The 13,505-nt window shown below is 42.1% G+C and overlaps 1 non-coding gene across 1 annotated transcript; it reads left to right on the forward strand.

Annotated features, from left to right (window-relative positions):
* The first annotated feature begins 2,132 nt into the window (after nt 1–2,132).
* TRNAL-UAA (transfer RNA leucine (anticodon UAA)) lies at nt 2,133–2,215 on the forward strand. Its single transcript has one exon. It is a non-coding gene; the product is annotated as a tRNA-Leu (tRNA).
* Nucleotides 2,216–13,505: the final 11,290 nt, after the last annotated feature.

Genomic DNA, 13,505 nt, shown 5'->3' on the forward strand with positions numbered 1-13,505 from the left:
ATTCTTCTTGTTAGAAACAAGATCCATCCACACTCCCAATGCTGGGGACCCGGGGTTTGATCCCTGGTCAGGAATTAGATCCCTGGTCAGGAATTAGATCCCACACACCACAGCTAGGACCCCAAGCAGCCAAATAAATAAATAAGCCTTTAAAAACTAAAGAAACAGGATCCAGCCCACACTGAAGGAGAAGGTAATTAGCCTCCATATCTTAAAGGGAGGGGGGCTTCCTAGATGGTCCTAATGGTAAGGAACCCACCTGCCAGTGCAGGTGAAGATCCCTTGGAGGAGAGCATGGCAGCCCAGTCCAGAATTCTTGCCTGGAGAATCCCATGACAGAGGAGGCTGGTGGGCTATGATCCATGGGGTCGCAAAGAGTCAAACATGACTGAAGCTACTGAGCACAGTCTTGAAGGGAGTATCAAGGCAGTTATGAACATATTTTTTAAACCACTATAGAGTGCATAAAGCATGTCACATATTAAATAAACATGTACACAGTGAAAAGTAGTTTAAATAGAGTAAAACATTTCCCCACGAGAATTATGTCAAATGCAATTTCCTGAACATGAGCCCATTTCAACCTTAAAAAACCCATTTTAATACTGTCTTTTGCACTCTAGTAGTGTCAGTCATAACAAATGTCATTGCACGGTGCTTTTCATATTTTGTTCTAGCTTTCAGGTGGATATCTGTCATGTCCTGCAGTTGTCAGCATTTTTGAACACCTTCTGACATTTGAGGAATCTCCTCCATTCTGAGGCCGGCTTCCTAAGGTACAAGCCAGCACTCGGCCTCCAAGATGGAGGTGGTGAGTAGTGGGTGGTGCGTCAGCACCAGATTGGTGCCCGTAGACCCCGGCAAGAGTCCAGGTTCATCTCCTCTCAGCAGGGCAGGGCCGGCCTGAGAGATGTTCTGGCTCTGTTCTCCTCTGCAGGCTCTGGGAGGGCCAGGCCTCATGGCCAGTGGGTGGGACAGTGTTCAGGCTGGAATGTACATGCAGGCCACTGATCCCGTACGACGTTACGTGGCCAAGTGGGTAGGGGGCAATTCCGTCCATTCCTCTCCTGGGGAGCTCTCTCAGGGGTGGTCCGTATTGTTGACTGGTACTCAGAGAACCAGGGCAACGGGCTGGGCCAAGGCTTCCCAGGAGATCCCTGGCGTCCAGGAGGTGGCAGGGCAATGGGCTTCTCCGTGTGACCCAGTGGGTGAGGAGCCAGTTGGTGATGTGAATGTGTGTGCAGTCTCCAGGACGATGGAAGCTCTCACTCAAAGAAAGCCAGCCTGCACAATCTGGACAAGGGCCTGGCTGCCAGATGGTGCCTCCCTGACGCTCCAGAACGCAGATGCCTCGGCTCTGAGCTGGATTCCAGGTCCTAGGTGGTGGAGAATGGAGAGAAAGCCCTGGAAAAGGAAGCGAAGTCAAAGGGCCATCTGCAATCTCCGGTGCACAGGGAGGAAGGAGAGCATTGCAGAACAGTTAAGATAAGAACGTAATCATTTAGGTGCACGGGCGGGTCAGGAAGAGAGACGAGGTCCCCGCACTGCACGGAGGCCGTGTCCGCAGCCAGCCGGGCGGGCCCGTCGTGCACTTGGCGGCTCTGTGTCGACCCACGTTGCTACAACACTCCCTGCCCGTGTGACCTGTCGAGGAGAAAAGCAGCCCACAGGGACAGGGCCGGGGAGGGGAGGGTGTCCCCGAACTCTGCTGCTGCCCGTGCAACTCACTCCTTGAAGTTTATCCTACCTGGTATAAAACAAACCAACCGCCACTATCTGGGCGGCGTCGCAGCGCCGCTCCCAAACGCGGTCGGCAGAATCCAGAGGTTCACCGGCGTGTTTGTTTCCCGCGCCCGCGCACCTCGAAACCGAAAGCAGAGTGCCTGGGCCCGAAGCCCGCCTGAGCGAGCGGCCGGGCCCGCCGCCGCCGCCCAAAGCGCGCCGAGCTCGGCTGCAGTTGCCTTGGCGGCAGCGGCCGGCCGACAGCAACAGTGAGTTGCGGCGGCAGAAAAAGTAGGCTCCGGCTGGCGGGCAGCTGCTGCTCCAGCTGGGGGGGGAAAAAAAAAAAAAAAAAGGAGCGGAGGCGAAGAGGGAGACGGTGTAGTACGCCTTGTAGGGTGAGCGAGTGAGACACCAGGATGGCCGAGTGGTTAAGGCGTTGGACTTAAGATCCAATGGACGTATGTCCGCGTGGGTTCGAACCCCACTCCTGGTAGTTACGTTTTTTTCTCATACTAAAAATTTTTAAAATATATATATACATTTTCACTAAGCACTCTACGACTTAGACTCAGGAATTCTGTCTCCTAGTTGAGAGAATTCTGTCTCCTAATTAAGTCCCACAACACGCGGCTCGGCTTCCCACAGGCCAGAGGCAACCCAGCGAGTGGGCCGGGCGTGGGGCTGGGGCGCGGGCGCTGACCCAGGGTCGGGGCGGCGGGGTCGGGTGGGGTGGGCGTGGCAAGCGCTCAACTGTTTCGGGGGTCCAGGCGGGGTCGGGACTCGGGAGGCAGCCGCGCCCCGGGGGGCTCACCTCCCTCGCTAGCTGGGCAGGAAGGCCGCCTGTGACAACGGCAGGCAGCGTAGTTAGAAAAGTGCAGAAAAGTCAAGAATGCCTCTCTCCCGTTTCCTAATTTCTCGCCAAAATTAATTGTGTGCCCAGAATTCTTTCGTTAAATCCATGAAGGCGGATACAATATGAATCACAGCTACAAAATGGACTCCACTCTGTAATCGGCTAAGAATTTTAAAATAAAATACACTGTCTAGGTTTTTTAATTTTTTGTCTTTGTTGTTTTTAAAATACTTTTAAAAAGTGAAAGTAATCTAAAATCTAGAGGGGCGGAGTTGCAAGTACAGTGAAAATTACTTCCCCCCCACCACAAAATCATTTGAGAGTAAGATACCAAATAGATGCTCCAGGACAACCGTTAAAATCAATAAATTAACGTTGATAATTTACTACCATCTAATCCCCAGGCCCCATTTAATCACCAGTCGTCCTTTAAAAGGCTCCTGTTCTGAATAATACGTTGCATTTACTGGTCACATTGCCTTAAGCTTCTGCAATCTGAAATAATTCTTCACTGTTTCCTGACTTTCATGATCTTGAAACTTCTGAAGATGACAAGCTCGTCATTTTGCAGAATATCTCTTTGTCAATTTGGGTTTGTCTAATGTTTTCTCGTGATTCGATTCAGGTTATACTTATAAAGCCCAGAGCTATCCCAGAATTGATGTGTGTTTGCTTTGTGGCCTCTTAGATGGCATGATTTTGGTGTGTCCTGTTACTGATCTGAATTCACTTGATTAGGCTTTTCTGCCAGTTTCCCCGACTATACTTAACCCTTTGTGATTGACGCATATTTTGATGTGAAGTGCTTTGAAGCTATGTAAATATCTCATTACTCATTTAACTTTCTGTTTATTCAATTATTATAGAATCACAAGTTGGGCAAGTATGCATTCATGGTGTCCTATTTTTAATTAATGGTTCCAATCTATTTTATTTCTTTTGATGCTGAACGTGTCCCAGATTTGGCCCCAGTGGGAGTCTATTCAAACTGACTTTTGACATGCCTGCATTTTTTAGCACGTCCTTACGTCCTAGTCCAAGATGGTCCATGCTTACCTTGTATTGCTCTTGATCCAGACGATGCAGGATCAGACATTTTGAAAAGAACCTCAGTTTCCTTTAGTGGACAATGGTAATTAGAAACCAAGCTCTCAGTAGTAGGTGTGCTCCTTGGTTTTGATGTGTTACTGTTCCCAGGCCCTCTCAGTGGACAGAAAGAGATATGTGTGTGTGTGTACACACCTGTATTTATCTATATATCTATTTATATTTAGGAGTTCATACCCATACTCTAATTCTGATACAACACTATACATTTTGTTCTAGTTTTTCTATCCATATTTGTAATTCCCAAAATTGCCCCTTGGTCCCCTGCCCCAGTGTACCATCTACCTTTTTTGGGCCCATCTAATGGATTTAGGAATTGAATTGTTCAAGAAGAAGGGAAGAAGAAAGAGGGTCTAAACAGGTTAGACATAAGCATCCTGCCAGCACCTAGAACTGGCTATGAACAGTCACCTTTGGACTTTTCAGATGTACAGATAAATAAGCCAGCTTTTCCTTCAATGAGCTTAGATAGTGAGAGACCGATTGTAATAAACTACATTTATGATGAGAAAATATAAACTATACCCAAGATGCTAAAGGAGCAGTGCTGAAAGCCCTCTTTCCCAGAGAGTCAGCTTTAGATGAAAACTGAAGGAAGAGGAATAGGGTAGCAGCAGAGAAGGCAATGGCACCCCACTCCAGTACTCTTGCCTGGAAAATCCCATGGACCGAGGAGCCTGGTGGGCTGCCGTCCATGGGGTCGCTGCGAGTCAGGCATGACTGAGAGACTTCACTTTCACTTTTCACTTTCCTGCATTGGGGAAGGAAATGGCAACCCACTCCAGTGTTCTTGCCTGGAGAATCCCGGAGACGGGGGAGCCTGGTGGGCTTCCGTCCATTGGGTTGCCCAGAGGAACACGACTGAAGCGACTTAGCAGCAGCAGCAGCAGCAGAGAAGGGCAGGGAGGAAGAGGGGTACATGTCGGGGAAAACATCTTGAAACCATACTAAATATGGTGCCTGAAGTCCACTGAAGGATCCGAAACAAGAAGCAACCTGATCAGTGTTGCATTTGAAAGTATCTCTTGTCTATTGATGTGCAAACTCTTAATGTACAAACTCAATGGGTCTCTTTATGCTCAGGACAGGGGGCTTGTTGAATTGGCAGAAAAAATATTTCTTAGGGAAAAATTGTTTAATGCGGTCAGTAGCCAGTTAGACTGAGTTCTATGCCTCTCTTCTTCCTTAAAAGCTGAGCAAGGAGAGAAACAATATTGACTTGAAGCCTTCCCAGTCTGAACCCAGGAGTTCTTGCTGATTTGTTTTTATTAATATGTTCACGTGCAAAAATGGAACAAAACTTCCAAGAACAGGCAGAGTAGTGTAGAATTGTACTTTGTTCCTTTAGAAGTATGTTGTATATCAAGGTTCTAGTCAGTAGTAACCAGCTACTGTGCTATAGCAAAGACGGTAAAAGACAGCTAGTATTCTTTCTTGTGCTTGTTAAAATTCTGACAGATCCCTGAGATGCCACGAAAAGGAGTGAAATGATGTTTGAAATCTGCTGGTCTGGAAACAAGAGAATTTATTAGATGAATCCTAGGGCACTGTGATTGATCAATATAGTTGGCCCATTTAATCGCAATCTTCACATGGCAATTTAGACGAAATTTTCTGCTTTACTATATCCTTCTCTATGAAATGTTCTATCATTGATTTCCTCAGGTTAGAAGAATTCTCTAAGTGAATTTCAATTTAGTGTGGCAAACTCTAAGACTATGATTCAGTTTATGAAGTACATATCCCAAAGTGACTCGGTAGGAAGAATCCAGGCTTTGGGGTCAGACAGAATGTACCAACATTCTCAGGTTATCAGCCTTCTTTCTTCATTTGCAAATAGGAAAATAATATTTTACGCACACAAACTGGTTGTGAGGCTGTAATATTCTTCTCATAAAAGTGGGTGTTTTGTAACTGCATTCACTTCCCTTTTCTGGAGCAATCTTTTGTGGAAAGTACAGTAGAACCCACACTGTGCAAGTAGGAAGGAAGCTTACCTTGCCTGTATAGACCACTTTGCAGTTTTCCCAAACACTTTCACATTCATATCCTCCTTTGACAGACAATATCATATACATAGACTAATTGTGCTTAGGTGGTGGATACGATTAGACACAATTTCCTTTAATAAATGTAAAGAATAATGTTTTCTTTCACTCCAAATGACGTAGATAGAGCTAGAGGATAGCATTAGTTCTTAAAAAATGGAAACTCTCTCCTAAAATGTAGCAGAATTTTTACTTTTCCTTGAGAAGCAGACCTGTTATATTTGACTATTTTTAAAAATTCTTAAAATATTTTGAATTTAAATTTGAATCATTTGTAGGTATACTACACCTAAATTTAGGATGATGTTCCAATGATTATTTTAACAATAAGAAATTAAGTCATTAAGTTGAACTATAAATATGAGTGTAGATTTATGAGCATATTTTCAGTTCAGTTGCTCAATCGTGTCTGACTCTTTGTGACCCCATGGACTGCAGCGCGCCAGGCTTTCTGTTCCATCACCAGTTCCTGGAGCTTGCTCAAAATCATGTCCATCGAGTCGGTGATGCCATCCTTTAAGTTATTAAAAAATTGATCTTTTTCTATGGGACTTTACATGGAACATAGGAGAAGTGTTGCCAATGTATTTAAATAGTGACATCTACTGGTTCATCTGAGGTAAAAATGTTTGCTAAATTCTGTCTGCTTTACTCAGACAGAATTTACTATACTTTTACTGTAAAATCCTGATAGTTTCTCCACAGTTACTGTATTTAGGAGTACATTAAGGCTATGTGTAATCCAACCAGTAAATTGAACTTTTTCTCTCTTTCTATTATTAAAGATAAAGCTGAAAAAAAAAAAAAGATAAAGCTGCCATTGAAGAGAATCTCAAATCACTGACACCACTCGCATGAGCTATTATTTTAATTGTATGAACAGGGCTTTTATCTCATCATATCCATCATCTTTGTTTCTTCCAATATAATATTTTTCTTCCAAAACTCACTATGAAGTTGAAGGAAAATAGAGATTTGGATTAGTCATGTGCTTTACAGAAATCATACCCCATTTGAGAAATCCTGAACAAGAAGGTTTCCCTGGAGAGCTTAATTATGCCCTTTCTTTTACATTTTGCTTTTAAATACAGTTGCAGCTATTTCATGAACAAATGGGGCTTCCCTGGTGGGCTCAGTGGTAAAGAATCCACCTGCCAATGCTGAAGACATGGATTCAATCACTATGTCAGGAAGATCCCCAAGAGGAGGAAACACTCCAGTATTCTTGCCTGGAAAATCCCATGGACAGAGGAGCCTGGTGGGCTACAGTCCATGGGGTCCCAAAGAGTCGGACACGACGGATTGACTAACTTTTGTTTGCTAATTGTTCAAATGATGTAAATGATAATGCCCAAAGTTTTAATGAATGTGTCCAATTATGAAGATGCCATGTAGGAATCAGAAACATAATCCTAGGTCCTTTGCATCCACCTTACTATTGAAGAGAGGGCCATCGTGAGCCACCTGGTTCATTTGTGAACCACTTGGTTTCATTTCTATTCATATAGGTTTTGATGTTTCTGAACCACTTATCAGTGCTTGGCAAAGAAGCAGTGATTGCATTGGGTCCTTACTAAAGTGAGATGGAAACTGCTTAGCAGAGTATCTCTTCTATACGTGGTATGCACTATATAAAGGCTTGTTGAATAAACGAACAGCCTTGAAGTCCGCTGAGTATATTTCACAGTTCATTCTATTTATTGTGCACACACTAATTTTCACTTAGGATATGTGTTTTAAAATGTCCCCAGGATTTTCTTCAATCAGGCATGTTAAGACACGGACATGACTGTCATGAAGAAGAATTTTTTATATTCACAGATCCCTAGAAGCAAGAGCCATGGCACACCACACAGGGTCAGGATCAGGAGGCAGAGGGAACAAGGGGAAAGCAAGGGCAAGAACTTTTATTGTGATTTTGTTGTTGTTGTTTAGTCGCTAAGTGTCCTACTCTTTGCCACCCCATGGACTATAGTCCGCCAAGCCCTATGTCCATGGGATTCTCCAGGCAAGAATACTGGAGTGAGTTGCCATTTCCTTCTCCAGGAGATCTTCTCAACCCAGGAATTAAACCCGTGTCTCCTTGGCAGGTAGATTCTTTACCACTGAGTCACCTGGGAAAACTTTTATTTCTGTTTTTACAGGAAGAAATGAGCAAGGCAGAGTAAACAGGCTGAGGATTGGCTAGTTTGAATAATTTCAGCAGGCTCTGGAGTGTTGGGGTTGCCCTGAGTTTTCTGATATTTCTAGGAATTACCTAACCCTCGGAGAAGCCGTCCCTCCCTGGTCAGCAAGGCCCCAGACGCCAGCACATCAAGAATACAGAAAGTAAGAAAGTAGAGTTAGTATAGTCGGTCAGACATTCTCACACTTTTTACCCTTCTTCCTTCTCCATCTTCATCTAGGGTAGACCCTACTCAGGAGAATCAAGATTCAGAAGCCCAAACAGACAAGCACTTAAATACTGGGAGTTTTAAAAATCATTTCTATCTGGATCAGCTATACGATATACCTGTGCAATTCAAGTCTCAGATGTATTGTTGGGTTTAGATTGTGTTTTCAGTCCTTTTCTTCATTACTATAGAATAATGAGGCTAGCAGTTACTGAGTAAGTTAACTTGTAACATAGCATCGGAAAGATGGATTACAAAAAGGAGTGTTGCGTGTTTGTCTCAATTCCACAGTCGTCTTTATAAATAAATGTAGGAATCCATGTATTTGTGAAATATGCAACATAGGTGCTAAGTGGCAACATAGAACTGTGATTAGGAGGAAGATGGTGCATTTAGTTTCAGGTGTGTATACCATCATACTTTGACATATGTGTGCACTATGACGTTATCTCCACCACAAGTGTAGTTACCATTGATCGCCACACAGTTGGCCTCCTCATTCATTTCACCCATTCCCCTTCCCACCTCCACCCTGGTAACCCTAAGCTGATCTCTGCATCTGTGAATTTGTCTGTTTATTTTGTTTGTTTTTGATTCCACATATCTGTGAAATCATACAGTATTTGTCTTTCTTCTGGCATTTCATTTAGCATAATATCTCCAAAGTTCATCCATGTTGTTGAAAAGGGTAGAATTTTGTTCTTTTTTTAAATGGCTGAAAATAGTCCATTGTATATATACATACGGATATCACAGCTTTTTTATCCATCCATCATGGAAAATTAGGTTGTTTCCATATTTTGGCTGTTGTAAAAATTGCTGCAATGAATATACAGTTGCATACATCATTTTGAATTAGTGTTTTTGTGTTCTTTGGATAAATACCCAGTGTGGAACTGTGAAACCTGTATGAGGGTCAAGAAGCAACAGTTAGAACTCTGCATGGAATAACTGACTGGTTCAGGATTGACAAAGGAGTATGACAAGGTTGTTTATTATCACCCTGTTTATTTAACTTATAAGCAGAGCACATCATGTGAAATGCCGGACTGAATGAGTTACAAGCTAGAATCAAAATTGCAGGTAGAAATATCAAGAACCTTAGATATGCAGATGATACCTCTCTAATGGCAGAAAGCGAAGAGAAACTAAAGAGCCTCTTGATGAGGGTGAAGGAAGAGAGTGAAAGAGATGGCTTAAACATTTAAAGAACTAAGATTATGGCATCCGGCCCCATCACTTCATAGCACACAGAAGGGGAGAAGATGAAAGCAGTGACAAATTTCCTCTTCTTGGGCTCTCAAATATCTGCGGATGGTGACTGCAGCCATGAAATTAGAAGATAATTGCTTCTTGGCAGGAAAACTATGACAACCTGGACAGTGTGTTAAAAGGCAAAGACATCACTTTGCCGACAAAGATCCATATAGTCAAGGCTATGGTCTTTCCAGTAGTCATGTACAGATGCGAGAGCTAGACACTAAAGGCAGAGCCCTGAAGAACTGATGCTTTTGAACTGTGGTGCTGGAGAAGACTCTTGAGAGTCCCTTGGAAAGCAAGGAGATCCAACCAGTCAATCTTAAAGGAAATCAACCCTGAATACTCCTTGGAAGGACTGATGCTGAAGCTCCAAAACTTTGGCCACCTGATGTGAATAGCTGACTCATTGAAAAAAGCCCTGATGCTGGGAAAGATTGAAGGCAGAGGAGAAAAGGGTAACAGCGGATGAGATGGTTGGATGGCATCACTGATTCAGTGGACATGAAGTTAGGGCAAACTCCAGGAGACGGTGAGGGACAGGGAGGCCTGGTGTGCTGCAGTCCATGGGGTTGTGAAGAGTCAGACTTGGTGACCGAACAACAACAACAACAATAGTTCTATTTTTAATTTTTTGACGTATCTCCGTGCTGTTTTCTATTATGTCCACAGCAATTTACAATTCCACCAATAGTGTTCAAGGGTTCCCTTTTCTCTACATCCTCTCCAAGATTTGCTATTTCTGGTCTTTTCTATAATAGCCATTCTAACAGGTGTGAGGTGATTTCTCATTTGATTTCGATTTTAATTTCCCTAACAATTAGTGATGTTGAGCATCTTTTCTTGTACCTATGTCTTCTTTAGAAAAAAGTTTATTCAGATCCTTTCCCCTTTTTAAAATCAAGTTGTTTGGGGTTTGTTGTTGCTTTTGAGCTATACAAGTTCTTTATATATTTTGGATATTAAACTCTTATTAGATATACGATTTGGAAGTATTTTCTCCCATTCAGTAGGTTGCCTTTTCATTTTTTTTCTCATTGATTTATTTTTATTTTTTACTTTACAATATTGTATTGGTTTCCTTTGCTATGCAGAAACATTTTAATTTGATATAGTCCCATTTATTTATGTTTGCTTTTGTTTCCCTTGCCTGGGTAATCAGATCCAAGTTTTTTATTACTGTTTCATTCTGCTTACTTGTAATTGGTCTGTTCAGATTTCCTATTTCTTTACAATTCAGTATTAGATTGTATATTTCTAGGAATTTATCCATCTCTTCTAGATTGTTCAATTTGATGACATAGACTTGTTCATAACGGTCTCTTATGATCCTTTGTGTTTCTTCTGTTTCAGTTTGTAATTTCTTTTTCATTTCTGATTTTATTTATTTGAGTCCTCTCTCATTTTCTTGGTGAGTTTAGCTTAAGGTTTGTTGATTTTGTTTGTCTTTTCAAAGAACCACCTCTTAGTTTCATTGATCTTTTCTGTTGCTTTCTCGGTCTCTACTTAATTTATTTCTGAGCTTTCTGTATTGATTTTCTAATTGAACATTCCATTGATGTAAGTGGGGTGTTAAGGTTCCGTGCTACTGTTGCACTGCTTTCATTTTCCCCCTTTAAGCCCATTAATATTTACTTTATTTACGTCGGGCTCCTCTGTTGGGTTCGTGTACAGTTATAAATATTATATCTCCTTGCTAGATTGGCCTGTTTATTATGATGTAATACCCTTATTCATCTTTTAGTACAGTCTCTATTTTAAAATTTATTTTGTCTGATATGAGTTATAACTACTTCGGCTTTCTTTGCATCTTCATACACTTGAATATATTTTTCCATTCCTTCACTTTCAGTCTCTTACTCACTTCTGAAATGAGTCTGTTATACACAGCACATAAGTGGGTCTTGGTTTTTTCAGTCCATTCAGCCATTATATATTTTGATTGTCAAATATGGTCCATTTTCATAAAGGTCTTATTGATACATTTGTTAATTTTGTTGTTTTCTGACTGTTTATGTATTTCCTGTCTGTTCTTTCTTCTCCTTCTCTCTTCTCTTGTGTTTTGATGGTTTCCTTTAGTGTTATGTTTTGATTTCTTTCTCATTTTCTTTCAGTTATTTGCTATATAGGTTGTTTACTTGTGGTTACTATGAGGTTCACATGTAACATACTATAGTGGCCTGTTTGTTTAAGTTGGTAACAACTTTAATTTGAATACTTTCCAAAGCTTTATCTTTTCACCGTCTGTAATGTGAATGTTGCTCTTCTTGTTGTCCCAAAGGTCTATTAAAGTACATTTGCTTTTCTTAATTCTTTTTAAATTTTGCTGCTCTGTTTGACTTGAGTTCTTGACTTCCATCTCAATGATTTGTTCTTCTGCCTTATCCGGTCTGCTAGTGAACCTCTTTAATGTATTTTTCAATTCAGTTATAACTTTTGTTTTGAACTTGCTTATGTTTTTATCTCTTTGTTGAAGTTCTCACTGTGTTCATCCATCCTGAGTTCAGTGATCATTTTTATGACCACTACTTTGAATTATTTATTAGTTAGTTTCAGTTTAGTCACTCAGTCATGTCCAACTGTTTGCGACCCCATAGACTGCAGCACGCCAGGCTTCCCTGGCTATCATCAACTCCCAGAGCTTGCTCAAAATCATGTCCATGAAGTCGGTGATGCCATCCAACCATCTCATTCTCTGTCATCCCTGGCCATCGCCATTGCAAGAAAAATCAGTTAGTTTGCTTATCCCTGTTTCATTTAGTTCTTTTCTCTGAGTTTTTTGTCTTGTTCTTTTGATTGGAATATATTCTTTTGTCTCCTTATTTTGCCTAATTTTTTGTATTTGTTTTTCTATATTAAGCAAATCAGTTCTCCCGGTCTTGAAGGAGATGTTCTGTGGGGCTCAGAGTTAAAATCCTGCCTAGCCACAAGAGCAGGAGCTCAAGGGATGTCCTGAATATGGGCTACATACACTTTCTTGTTGTGTCAGGGTTGTGGCTACTGTTGTGGCATGCTGGTGGGCTGGACTGGACCTGGACTGCTGGCTGGTGGGCAGCAGGGCCTGGCCATGGCCATTCCAAGTTTTAATCCCATCTCCCCTTGTTATTATTAATAGCTGTGTGACTTTCGGAGATGCAAGCTCGATCTCTGGGTCAAGAAGATCCCCTGGAGGAGGGCATGGCAACCACTCCAGTATTCTCGTCTGGAGAGTCCCACAGACAGAGGAGCCTGGTGGGCTGCAGTCCATGGTGTCGCAAAGAATCAGACACAACTAAAGGAACTTAGCACATGTGACTGTAGACTAATTATTTAACATTTCCAAGACTTTGATTTCTCACAAGTAAAATGGGTGATAACAAAGGTACCTATCAAACAGCTTGTTGTGAGAATTAAGTCAGTGTTGAGAAAGTTCTTAGAAAGTAGTGGCATGTAGAATGACCAAAAGATTAATCCATTGTTATACTTTGTGACAAAGGTCTGTATAGTTGAAGCTTTGGTTTTCCCAGTAGTCATGTATGGATGTGAGAGTTGGACTATAAAGAAAGCTGAGCAATGAAGAATTGATGCTTTTGAACTGTGGTGTTAGAGAAGACTCTTGAAGGTCCCTTGGAGTGCAAGGAGATCAAACCAGTCACTCCTAGAGGAGATCAGTCCTGAATGTTCATTGGAAGGACTGATGCTGAAGCTGAAGCTCCAATACCTTGGCCACTTGATGCGAAGAACTGACTCACTGGAAAAAACCCTGAAGCTGGGAAAGATTGAAGGCAGGATGAGAAGGGGACAACAGAGGATAAGATGGTTGAATGGCATCACTGACTCAATGGAGAGGAGTTTGAGTAAGCTCCAGGAGTTGGTGATGAACAGGGAAGCCTGGCATGCTGCAGTTCATGGCGTGACAAAGAGTCAGACATGACTGAATGACTGAACTGACTGACTGACTGATACTTTGTGATTCTTATAAAATGTGCCTATTTTGTAAGGTACGTTTACAAAATTCAGTATGAGACCAGATTTATTAAAATGGTAAAAGTTCTTCATGGAATTGATTCTGCTGCTGCTGCTGCTGCTGCTAAGTTGCTTCAGTTGTGTCCGACTCTGTGTGACCCCATAGACCGCAGCCCACCA

Source organism: Bos javanicus, chromosome 9, assembly GCF_032452875.1.
Source record: "Bos javanicus breed banteng chromosome 9, ARS-OSU_banteng_1.0, whole genome shotgun sequence".
In the NCBI taxonomy this organism is placed as follows: Eukaryota; Metazoa; Chordata; class Mammalia; order Artiodactyla; family Bovidae; genus Bos; species Bos javanicus.